The sequence below is a fragment of the Nelumbo lutea genome, chromosome 4 (assembly GCF_056320005.1).
Source record: "Nelumbo lutea isolate HS-2025 chromosome 4, American lotus-T2T, whole genome shotgun sequence".
Taxonomy (NCBI): domain Eukaryota; kingdom Viridiplantae; phylum Streptophyta; class Magnoliopsida; order Proteales; family Nelumbonaceae; genus Nelumbo; species Nelumbo lutea.
Genome location: NC_142687.1, coordinates 20936583 through 20948183, shown reverse-complemented (window position 1 = coordinate 20948183; position 11601 = coordinate 20936583). Strand labels below are relative to the sequence as shown.

Genomic DNA, 11601 nt, shown 5'->3' with positions numbered 1-11601 from the left:
GGTATTTGGAACAAAACCAAGTTTTGTGATTGTATTATGAAAAGTATAATACCACATACGAGGAGATTGTTTTAATCCATACAATGACTTTTTTAATTTATATAGATATCCTTCTTGTCCCTTTATTAAATATCCTTCTGGTTGTTGCATATAAATTTCTTCATTAAGTTCTCCATTTAAAAATGCAGTTTTTACATCCAATCCTGTTATTGAAGCCTTTAACACACAACGTTATAAAACTTTTCTATTGGAGAGAGCTTATCCAATCCAAGAAAAAAAGCAACCACTTGGAACTGTTTAGCCTCTTTGATCAAGGGACAAGTGTCCCACATGGTAGGATTATTTGCCCACAATCTATCAACTATCCTACCAAACTTTGACCACAGCAAACAAGCAATATGCTGACATGGCACTAGTTTGTGTAGGCTATGCCATCGGCCATAGGATTTATCCATACACCAAAGTTATACTAAATCGAGAGCAATTGGCCGCTTAGATCAACATAATCAGCTTTTGAAGCAACAGCTTCTCTAAGATGAACATCTGTGTAGCAGATAAACAGGTTGGCACCTCCTGGCCTACGAGCCTGTATAATGCAACGTAGAAAGAGGAATATCATATTGGCCCCAAAAGTTTCTCAAGTAAAATAAAATAACAAAGAAATAAATTTATAAGACATTATAAACAAAGGAATTTTCGCCAATGAACTGATAAAATGTTTCCATTAATCTACAAACTACATATCTAATCATTGTGATTTTACATTGTAAACATCTAAATTAAGTACTATAGAATCCAGATCAATGACCATATACAATATGTTTTCAACACAGCCTGCTACATTTACATCTGCAAGTTAACAAAGAGATTGTTTATTATGCACATCCAATGATATTAAATTCATAATTATAAGTGAATTACTTGAGCGTCAAGTCAAAATCAAAGAGAACATCTTTAGTTCGTCACTCTACTTGCAGCTAGAATTTAGGTGTCAGAACTTGCTTAATTGGCTCAATGCTGGTGTCATTAGAAAGCTTATTCAGCCATCCATCAAACTTGTCCAAGATCATGCAATTTGTACATGAATTGAGCAAGTTATGGTTGATTTCAGACATCTGCCAAAATCTGTTCAAGTTTGTGTAATGTTGAATTTATTCTGATATGTAATTGTTGTAGGAGTTGTTTCCTTGTTAGAAATTCATATCAAAATTTTAATTGGTTTAAAAGTCAATTTTAGAAGCTTTTTAGGAGTTCTAGTAAGTTTTGAAGACAGCACAACTATAGCCTATAGGTATAAGTTGGAGAGAAATTAGGAGTTGTTAAATCAGAGAAATGATTCTGTATAGGGTCCATATATTTGCTTTGAAATAGGAGGATAAGAATTGACAAGAGTTAGAATACAATTTGCCTTTGGTTTAATTTTCTTTTGCCTTGATGCCAAAATTTTCTCGATGGTTTTGATTTCTTTAAGAAGCTATTAGGTGCTTATTCCTAATAGCTGCTCTAGGTCTTAACTCCTAGAGAAGCCTAGGTGCTCATTAGCAAGTGTTTTTCTTCTCTTTTTTTTCGTATTTTGCAGGTCCATCCTATCTCAGTTTGGTATCAAAGCCAAGACCTGCATCATAACTGTTCCAAAATAGTTGTGAAGATGATGATGAAGTTTGGGTATATTTTCTTACCTCAAGGCCAGTTGCTCCATCCCCAATCATGACTAAGCTCTTGTATCCATGGACCTAAAAATTCAACATAATCAGAAAGAATTTAAAGTTGCAAACACCTTAACCAATATCTAATTGCATATCTCCAAGACTGACCTTTCTTATATGTTGAACTGCAGTTGCTTTCCCACCACTCCTTGAAGTAAACTCATTCCTGTCAAACCCAAGGAACTCTCCAGAACTTCCAAATAGTAGTTGATTGGTAAAAATGTTTTCACATGGAATCCCAAGAAGTGATGCAACAGCTTCAAAGAAAAATATTCTAGTTATTAATTTCAAAATAAATTCAGTTTCCAAAATATCTGCATGTTGAAGTATGAACAACAACACCTTCAGATCAAACAAAACAGTACAGATCTCTTGTAGGTCTCAGCAATGGAAAATATTAGAAACCAGAAATTTGCTCCTAGGAGTTGCAAAAAGCTGTAAAGTCATGGATCCAAGCTACCCAATTGATGGTTTTAAAGTGTAATTAGACAATTCTATGAAGGATTTTTTTATTGATATATGTTTAGACTTTTCAAGTATGAGAGTGCAACTAAGTTTTTTCCTTTCCATGCTTAAACAATATTTTTCCTCCTGAATAAGCAATTATTCTATTTATTGTTTATGACTTTCTCATCCATTATCAGTATACAGATCCCACATGGCCATGTATGATCGGTAAGAGTAAAGAGTTTCCAGGAATTTGAAGGAACAGGGTATCATAATTTGAGAGGATAATGACCTTTTTTCTTTCTTTTTTTTTTTTAATTCAAGATGTGTGTGTGTGTGTGTGTGTGTGTGTGTGTGTGTGTGTGTGTGAATGACCATGTACAAGCCAGAAAGGAATAGTGCTATAATTACAATACTATCAAAATTGTCCATGGAATAATTAAGACCATGCAATGTTTTGGCATTTCAATAATGTATATTTCAGTGCACAAGACCATAAAAAAATCCACCTAGAACAGTTCACTAGATGGCTGAAACTTTTAAACAAGCTAATAATACAAAACTTCAGGCTTTGAGCACAGTATTTGATAACAGTACATGGTAAGAACATCTTCCAGGTTCAGTTTCTTCAGATTCAAAGTTAAATAATTAAATTGATCACATGGCAGTTTCCTTAGAGTTAATGTTAAAATAATCACCTAGAAATAAGAGGCCTTTTCTATGGTCAAGGGTCACACTAGAGAAAGGTCATCTAGTAGAGAAAAGATCCTCTTTAAAGTTAAAGAGCATACTTGGATCATTTGGTGAACCCCTCCAGAGATCAGGTATACATCAGTGTTATTGGCCTTCAGCTTCTTGATCAACTCATCTATGCCTGGAAAATCCTACAAATTACTAGAATGTACTTGACATGGGAGGGAAAAAATAGACAGGTCATTGAGGAAAGTAAACACAGACTGCCAAAAAAAAAAGTAAGGCTACTCAGAGAAAAAAAAATGGTTGTAATTCTTACTTACCATGTTAATGCAAATTCCAAACAACATAAGATGGATGGTTTCTAGAACAAGGTACTTAAACAAGCATGAAATTAGAATTCCACCAAGCAACAAACCAAGAATTAAGATTTGTTTGGCAGATGGAGGAGAAAGGGATGGCTGTCTATTGTCTACAAGAAATTTCTTTCTGGTTGATCATCAGACTAAATTCTCTATAATTTGGTAAAGCATTAACAGATTGTACTGTTTAACTACTTCTAATTGTATGGACAATATTAAACTATTAGAAAAAAAAAAAAACTTGTAAGGAGAAATAGCAATTCTCATATTCCATCAAGGAAAAAGAAAAGTTGCAAGAGATGATGTGGTTCCTTAAGCTTTCATTTCATTCTATAGATAAGATCTAAAAGGAACCTCATGAAGTTAAACATGTCATAACTGAGAAATCAGAACTCTAATATCCTTCAAATGAGAAAGCCAAAGAAGGGCCAAACCTTTGAACACTAAAGAGACAAGAAGAAGGCTAATACAATGTAGATGTGCAAGCAAGGATAGAAGCAACCTCAAGCCATTGTAATTCAGCATTCGCTATAGAAGAATTCGTCCTTCTAAAAATGAAGTAACAAATACTCCAGATATTGAAAGCAATACAAATGAAAGAAGGGGCTCACACCTGAGAGGTTTCTTTTCAAGGAAATCCTGTAGATGGGACAAAGAAGGGTTAACAGAGATAATCTAGCAGCAAGAGCATCCTCAAAAGGAACAGAACCATTCATTACCCTGGAAACTCCTCAAACAAAAAGAAAATGAATGTCAAAATTCTTCATCTCTATACCATCTAAAAAGTTTTGGTGTGAAAAAACTAGGATGACGTGAAACCTGGCAGTCCACTCTGCCACAGCTTTTCCAGCTCCACAAAATTCTGCAAGTTCATCAATTCCCTCATCCAGGCAGACAGTACTATCCACGTCAAAGCAGACTGCATTGGCATTCTTCCAGGTGTCAAGAACATCTGTCAGCACACACAATCCATGACATTAACTCTCAAAGGATCATTATTTAGATTGGCATTCAAAACCCACTTGAACAATTAACTATTGGGCCTCTCAGGCCGCAGCATCAACACCAAACTCCACTTTAGTGATTTTTCATTGATTAGCTAAGTTGAATCCACAAATCCATAGGCCCTTCAGGGCTCCTAGCCATCCTCACAAACATTGATATAGATCAACAATAAAGCAAAGACTTGCCGAAATTTTCCAATGCAACCTTTAGATGGCATAGTGTTGTCGAAGCCAGCAGGAGCGGCGGACTCCAACGGTTGTTGAATTGAAGCAGAAACTGAGTTGAAGCTTTTGTATTGGTTTATCATCTGAAGAGGGTTCTTATACAAACTTTTTGCTAAACGGAGGATATTCAAAGAAGAAAAAGCATACTGCTGATGACTAATGCGAGGACAAACCGGAGTCAGGCGCGCACTAATCAACCCTTCCATCAGATTATCCGCTTCTCAATAAATTAAAGAACATGTCCCTCGTAAACATTCCACCGAACATATAAATGAATCAAATTGAGCCAATAAATCCATCAATGTAGTTCTTGGAGGTAAAAACAAACACAGTGGCAAAGGTAACATAATCGCCAGCAACCAATGTGTATTGATCATTATACAGAACTTGTAGAGAAATTTAAGAGAGAACCCAAAAACCATCCAAGAAAAAGAAAGCATTTGAAGAAAACATTCCAAATAAACGCAAAAAAAAAAAGTACTTTTTTTCAAAAATTTCCCGCGAATACTTATCCCTGCTTTGTTCTTCAGTCAGATCTCTGCCTCGAAGCCCGAGAGAGCCCAGCTGGTTTTCCGGTTGAGAAAACCTGAGTTGGGTTAAGGTGATGGAATGGAGTAGTTCCCAATTTCCCATAGATCACAGGTATATCCCACATTCCAAATGCAATAGTTGGATTGAAATATTGGCCTCGTGATTTGGACCTGTAACTGAACAAGAATGTTACGGCCTACGGGTAACAATTTTAGAGGGCATCCTCACACTTATCACTGCATTTCCGAGCCCCAAGTAAGTTTGGTGATGTGTCTTCTCATGCTCCAGAAACGATAAAGACAGTTAAAAGGGTTTGGTGATCAATTATAAATATACCGATTTTTTTTCTCCTTCAAAAGGAGCTGGAGCTAAACTGAGCAAGAAGTTTGGTGAGACGATACCAGTGCATACGTTCCACCAATTCCATAAGCTTGTTCTTATATTTCAAAAGGTTGATTAGATTGAGAGAGTTACTATATATCACAATATATGATAGAAAGTTGTTTGAAGCTGCTTCAAGACCTGCCGTTAGAGCTTTCACTTTATCATCATAACTGGACGCGGCCCAGCACGGTGCACCTTCAGCAATGGTCCCTCCTGTTCGGGTTTGATGATGAATGTTCTTCCTGCACGGCCTGTTGCAGGATCAAAAGAGCCGACAATCCGTAAGCTATGATAATGCAATGATGCAGCAGAAGATCCTGAGGGTGCAATCTGTGCTAGAAGGACTTAAGGTACTGTATTGCCTTGTCGATTAAGGCTTGCCAGATCAAGAAGTATGATAGCACACATCCATTTCCAAATTGTGTGTGAGTAGTTTCTTTGTCTGTTTCTACCTTCAAAGAATGATCAGCCAACCTGAAATGATAATGTGAATGGGCTGTCGAGTAATCCTATCTCTATCTGGATTTAGACTACCTTCGGTTGCCAGATCAAGCTTGTTTCTTTGTCTGTTTCGTTGGCATGATTGTCAAAATTCCCTCTTTGATCGGTGCTCCGACACTAAAGCTCAAGGACAGATACAACCTTCCAGTGACAGCGGAAGGTTTGTATCAAAAAAGATTCTTATAAAAAGCATGGAATCTGAATCTACAGCCGGCAGCACCGTTGTTGTATATACATTCATCAATTCATGGACGAAATCCGAATTCTAAGGATTGCGTCTTGGAGGAAGCTGGTCCAACATCTGCTACAAACAATATTACTCTTAATTGATTCAATCCCTCACCCAAAACAAGCAAGTATAACAGTTGCTGCTACACGGAAATCAGAAATAAACACATCACTTGTTGATATACCTTGATAACAACTGTTAATGGTTAGGCCATTTTTTTTTATTTTTTTCCATTCGAACCAAATGGTCAAACAACTGTGTGACTGACACTGAAACCGGTGGCCAAAGCAGTTTTATTTTCAGGTCTATTTGAAAAACCGTCTGGACTAGACTAGGAAAATAACAAGATTCGTTGGAATAAAATTTTGTTAAATTGATTCGTTATTTGAAGTTTTGAACTTATTTCAACAACATTTTTCGTTAAATCACATAAATGATTATAAGTAAAAATTAAGAAAAACTGTTATATGGTATCTGCATGGTTTTGAAAATCAGACCGGATCACAGTTAGACCAGTTGACCCGGGAATCGGTCAGGTAACTTCTTCTATTTCACCCTAAAACTGCTTTTGGGCCAAAAATTCTGAATTTGATCAGTGACCCGTTGACCCAAGCAGTTGAACCGTCAACCTGGTTACCTGAACAATGTTTTTGTCCTTTATTTATTTATTTCTTTTAAATCAGAATGGTCCGTCCGTTCAAACCAAACAGTAAGACCATTCAACCCAAAAACCGTTCCATGTCTGATCCGGATTTTAAAACCTCGGTTATCTGTATTTGCCCAAGAATGAAGCACCAAATCGTTGATTGGATGGCTTGATAATTGGAGCCTTCAACTACACTCGTCCATAGAGTGGAAACTGGAAAGTTAAAACATGAGATCAAGAACAAAAAAAGAGAGCTAATTTTATCATAATACTAGATATACTCTAGAACAGAACCCAATCACAATCCATCCGGTTTCAGGGTAGGCCGTTGATGTGCCCATCCCTGCTAGAAATGCTGAAGGTTAAAAATAATATGGCAGAACTGAGGTGAGGGGATGTTTGGTATGGACTATGGAGGCGTGATCTCGTCTTGCTTGCTGGGAGAGAGGAAGCTTCCGGACCACCCTTTCCAGCCAGATAGCGAGAGATCACTCAGCAATGATACCGCCGGCCGGGAATGAGTACCTCTATCCCTTACGGGAATCGAACCCGTGTCTTCGACATGAAAAGACGATGTCCTAACCACTGGACGGAAGATCTCATTTTCAATTCCTTGTATGATTATACATCTCCATATCAATCACCTATCCCTTGTGATTTCGTGCATTGTGCTGTATTTCCTGTGCATTTGTCTTTTTTGTTTATTGTGTTCATACCTTGTCCCCTGTATATCATGCTTGTGTATTGCCCAACCATATATTGATTATCCATTATTCTTTATAAAAGATCATTTGTTTTGTGCATTCGAAGTTCTTTGTTGTTAAAGTACAGATGTAGTTACTAGAGGAGAGCTAACAACGAGAATGAAAAGAGGTGAAGCGAGTGTCGGTACTCAGGGGCACGCTTTGAAAAATTCCCTCTTTTTTGTAGCTTTGGCTACTGAACTTATGAAAAGAGGACCGAGCCTTAAGCCGCAGAGAGAACTCTTTGTTCCGTCCTTCGGGTTGTAGGGCGTAGGGAGTAGGCGAGTCAGTCTAGTCCTTGAGTAGAGCTGGTTAAAGTCGGAAACACGTTCGGCTCAAGCGTCTTAGGGAAATCAATCATTGTCGTGAAGTTACGGGTGCCAGTACTCTTGGTCTCGTCGTAGAAAGTATTTTTTGCTTTCTAGTCGTAGTCCTCACACGAATAAAACGTGTTTGGTTAGACATTTAGATTGTTTGAAGTTACAATGGCCGTGCCTCACAAGTCACAACGCAACAGCTTAAATATCAAATGGATGTTTCCTCCAACAGCTATTACTTATTGGAGCTGTTGCATTTCAAATTATGTGGTTTTTACCTGGTTTGTTATATGGCAGTGAGGGGTGCAAATGGAACGGATCCTGATCCGGTCCTATTTGATCGAATTCGGATCACCCCTATTGGATATGAGAAGATTCAATCCGATGTGTTATATATTTATAAATATATATATATATATATATGTTATTTGTTTATTTATAAATATATTGTTTATATTGTATTTTTATAAATTTGTTACATTATTTATTTTTTATAAAATACATGTATATATATATGATAAAAATAATTAAAAAATATTTGTATTTTTTATTTTTTCTTTATTTAAATTGATATATTTTATTTTTTCTTTTAATAATTTATTATTTTTTAAAGAAAACAAGTCAGATCAAATCAGATCCAAAGATCCGATAGGATTCGAATTCTAGTCGAGTCCTATCAAATCTGATTGGATCTTCGGATCGAATCGGATCCAACATGAATAGTGTTAGATTGAATTCGAATATACCCTGATTTGAATCCGATCTGATCCATTTGCATCCCTAGGTTATAATGTGATTCAAGCAGAAATTTTCCTACAACACATACCAAAATGCTATAGGGCAAAACAGACACACGACACATATATATGTAATTTATCTATTTCATCCTCAATCGTATCACATCTCACCACGATACCAACACCCACCAGGCAAGTTGCCATCTAGTCGGTTTGTAAGGTTTCTAACTGGCTGTAACGAAGTCTTGGGGTCAAATCCTACTTGCACTAGGGTTGGGGGTTATGTATTTGGGGGATGGGCTCCCCTTGCAGGTTGTGCAACCCCATGGAGCAGGAAAAAAAAAGAAAAACTATTAGGTCTTATGTTTTTCAGCCTAATTTTATGAATTTTAAAATTAATATCTTTTAATTATTAATAAAATTTAGGGTAAATTACAAAGACCCCTTGTACTATGAGGTTTGTGACAAAGACCCCCCCTGTACTATGACCGTGAGACAAAGACATCCTTCTGTTAGCTTTCCGTTGAAATCTGCCATTGCAATACTACCCTTGTAATAAGGACAATTAGGAGAAAAACAATATTCATCTTCCTTGACCTCACAATACACGAACAACAATGGCGGTAATCCCTTATATCTCAGATTCCTTCACGTTTCTCTCTCTCCCTCGATTTCTCTTCTTCCCCTTCCCCTTTCTCTCCTCCCCTTTCTTCTTCCCGCTTTCCTCTGTTTTCCGTTCCTCTCGGCCATAGCCAACACAACTCATTGCAGTAAGCCATTGGGCGTAGCTTTCCTCTATTTTTTGCTCCTTTCTTCTTCGGTTAAGTCAATTTCCACTTGCTTACTGGAACAGTATCTTTGCTTTAAATCATAGGGATCATTACTTTGAGAAGATTTTCAATTCCCCCTTCTGCATCTTGTTCATGTATTGTTGGTTTGATTGTCTGAGTAAGTGATCTCCGTGGTCAAGAGGGGTTTTTGGGCTTTTCTCAGAAACCTCTGATGCAGTCTCTTTAAGGGTTAACCACTTCAAAGATTTTTCCCCCTTTTAGTAATTTTATGGAGTTATTTTGCTAATTTAGTGTAAAGGGGTACCTTTCTTAGTGCAATCTTCTAATTATAAAGAAAAACTTATAGAAAGCTCGTATTATTTCCTCTTCCTTTTCATAGAATATGGCCGCCGATATGGAAAACTTGAGCTCCAAAGGCCAGACATGGTGAGTTCATGCAATTTATTTTTGGGATTCCTACACTGTTTTCTGTTTGTCTTCTTTGCTCAAGAAAAGAAGAATCTGAGAGGATTTTATCATTTGCATTTTTGTAGGTTTTGTACTATGGGGTTACCTAGCGACATTGTGATTGAAGCAGACGACATGACTTTCCACCTCCATAAGGTCCTCTACTAATGTTGTCTTCACCTCTTCGTACTTCCTTTAGTCTATTTTTCCTCATTCATCATGATTGAAATTGTTACTTAATGTGTTTGTTCAGTTCCCCCTTATGGCGAAAAGTAGAAAGCTTCATCTGATGATAACCGAGCAAGAAGCCAATGTTGCTAGAAGGCGAGAAATTATGAGAAGGAGAGTATCTGATGATGACCGAGGACTTCTCAGAAGATAACCTAATCTCCAAGACCGAGAGGTTCCTCTCTCAATTGGTTCTCAGGAACATCAAAGAATCCGTAAGGACCCTAAAATCGTGTGAGGCATTGATGCCACTAGCAGAAGAGCTGAGCATTCCCCAGAGATGCATCAATTCAATTGTGGTGCAAGCTTCTTCAACCGATTCGTTGCTCTTCGGATGGCCAGTGAATGAGGGAGCCAGCACAGGCTCGACTAGATCTTCGAATTAGAACATATTGAATGGGATTGACGTCGGGACACGCCGAAGGAATAAGAGTAAGAACACTACTGCTAGCAATGCCGAACCTTGGTTCAAAGATCCATGCATTTTGAGCTCGCCGGTATACATACAAGTGATTTTCGCTATGAAAGCTTGAGATATAAACTCGAAAATCATCGAGAGCTCTCTGTTGTCCTATGCAAAGAAATCAATTCCAGGTCTGTTGCGTTCTAATAGGAAACCATCCTTGGCATCCATTGCTTCTGAGGTGGAGCAAAGAGAGCTTCTGGAGATGATAATTATGAATCTGCCCTAGGAAAGGAGCTCGAGGTCATGCTCGGGATCATCTTCATCTACTATGACAAGGTTTCTGTTTGGGTTATTAAGGATGACGAACATATTAAATGCCTCAGACGATTGTCGAGCTTCTTTGGAGAGGAAGATAGCGTCGCAACTGGAGTAGATGATGTTGGACAATTGTCCTTATTATAAGGGTAGTATGGGGATTATAAAATATTGTAATGGCGGGTTTCAATGGAAAGCTAATAGAAGGGTGTCTTTGTCTCACGGTCATACGCAAAACAAAGTACAGGGGGATCTTTGTCACAGACACCACAGTACAGGGGGGTTTTTGTAATTTACCCTAAAATTTATATTGATTTACAATGAAAATCTTAATTTTTCTTTCATTTCCCAAATCCCAACAATATACCGTGATAACTCACATTTCACATACTACTACAATATGCGCTTACTGAGTTCATAACTTATTTAGGTTGTCTTTGGAACTGTTGTTCTTGTATGAAACAATTTAGGTTGATCGATACAAATAGGCATAAAACTGCTCTTCGAGACTGTTTACAGCTGAAATAAGTATACCTTAAAAAAAAATATCAATAATTAGAAAGATCAATGATGGAGGTAGATTTGGCCCTACCCCTTGGCTGTGTGACATGTGGAAGAAGACAAGATGACCTGGTAGGAATGTCAGCTCGGCACGATGACTTAACACAACCCTATCTCGAAGAGAGGCCCGAACTCCCGAGCTCCTCGAAGAGAGGACCGAGTTCCCGAGCTCCCTAAAAGGAAACCCGAGCTCTCCCTAAAGGATCCCGAGGCTAACAGCAAAGCCCGTGAGGGACAAGGCCGGGGCCAGCCCACCTCGAGCCAGTTCGGATCATGTGCCAACACTTCAGGACAGTAGGATCTTCTCATCCGAGCTCAAGACTTCACC

At 37.8% G+C, this 11601-nt stretch overlaps 2 pseudogenes across 1 annotated transcript; one reads left to right on the top strand and one right to left on the bottom strand.

The window, feature by feature from the left end:
* Nucleotides 1–209: 209 nt before the first annotated feature.
* Nucleotides 210–6594, bottom strand: LOC148854477 (phosphoserine phosphatase, chloroplastic-like; annotated as a pseudogene). The gene is made up of 7 exons (XR_016112973.1): nt 4418–6594; nt 4028–4160; nt 3738–3928; nt 3643–3651; nt 1815–1980; nt 1680–1733; nt 210–586 (listed from the first exon to the last, which is right to left on the bottom strand). The product of XR_016112973.1 is annotated as a phosphoserine phosphatase, chloroplastic-like (transcript).
* On the top strand, nt 5932–10830 carry LOC148854476 (BTB/POZ domain-containing protein At5g66560 pseudogene; annotated as a pseudogene).
* Nucleotides 10831–11601: the final 771 nt, after the last annotated feature.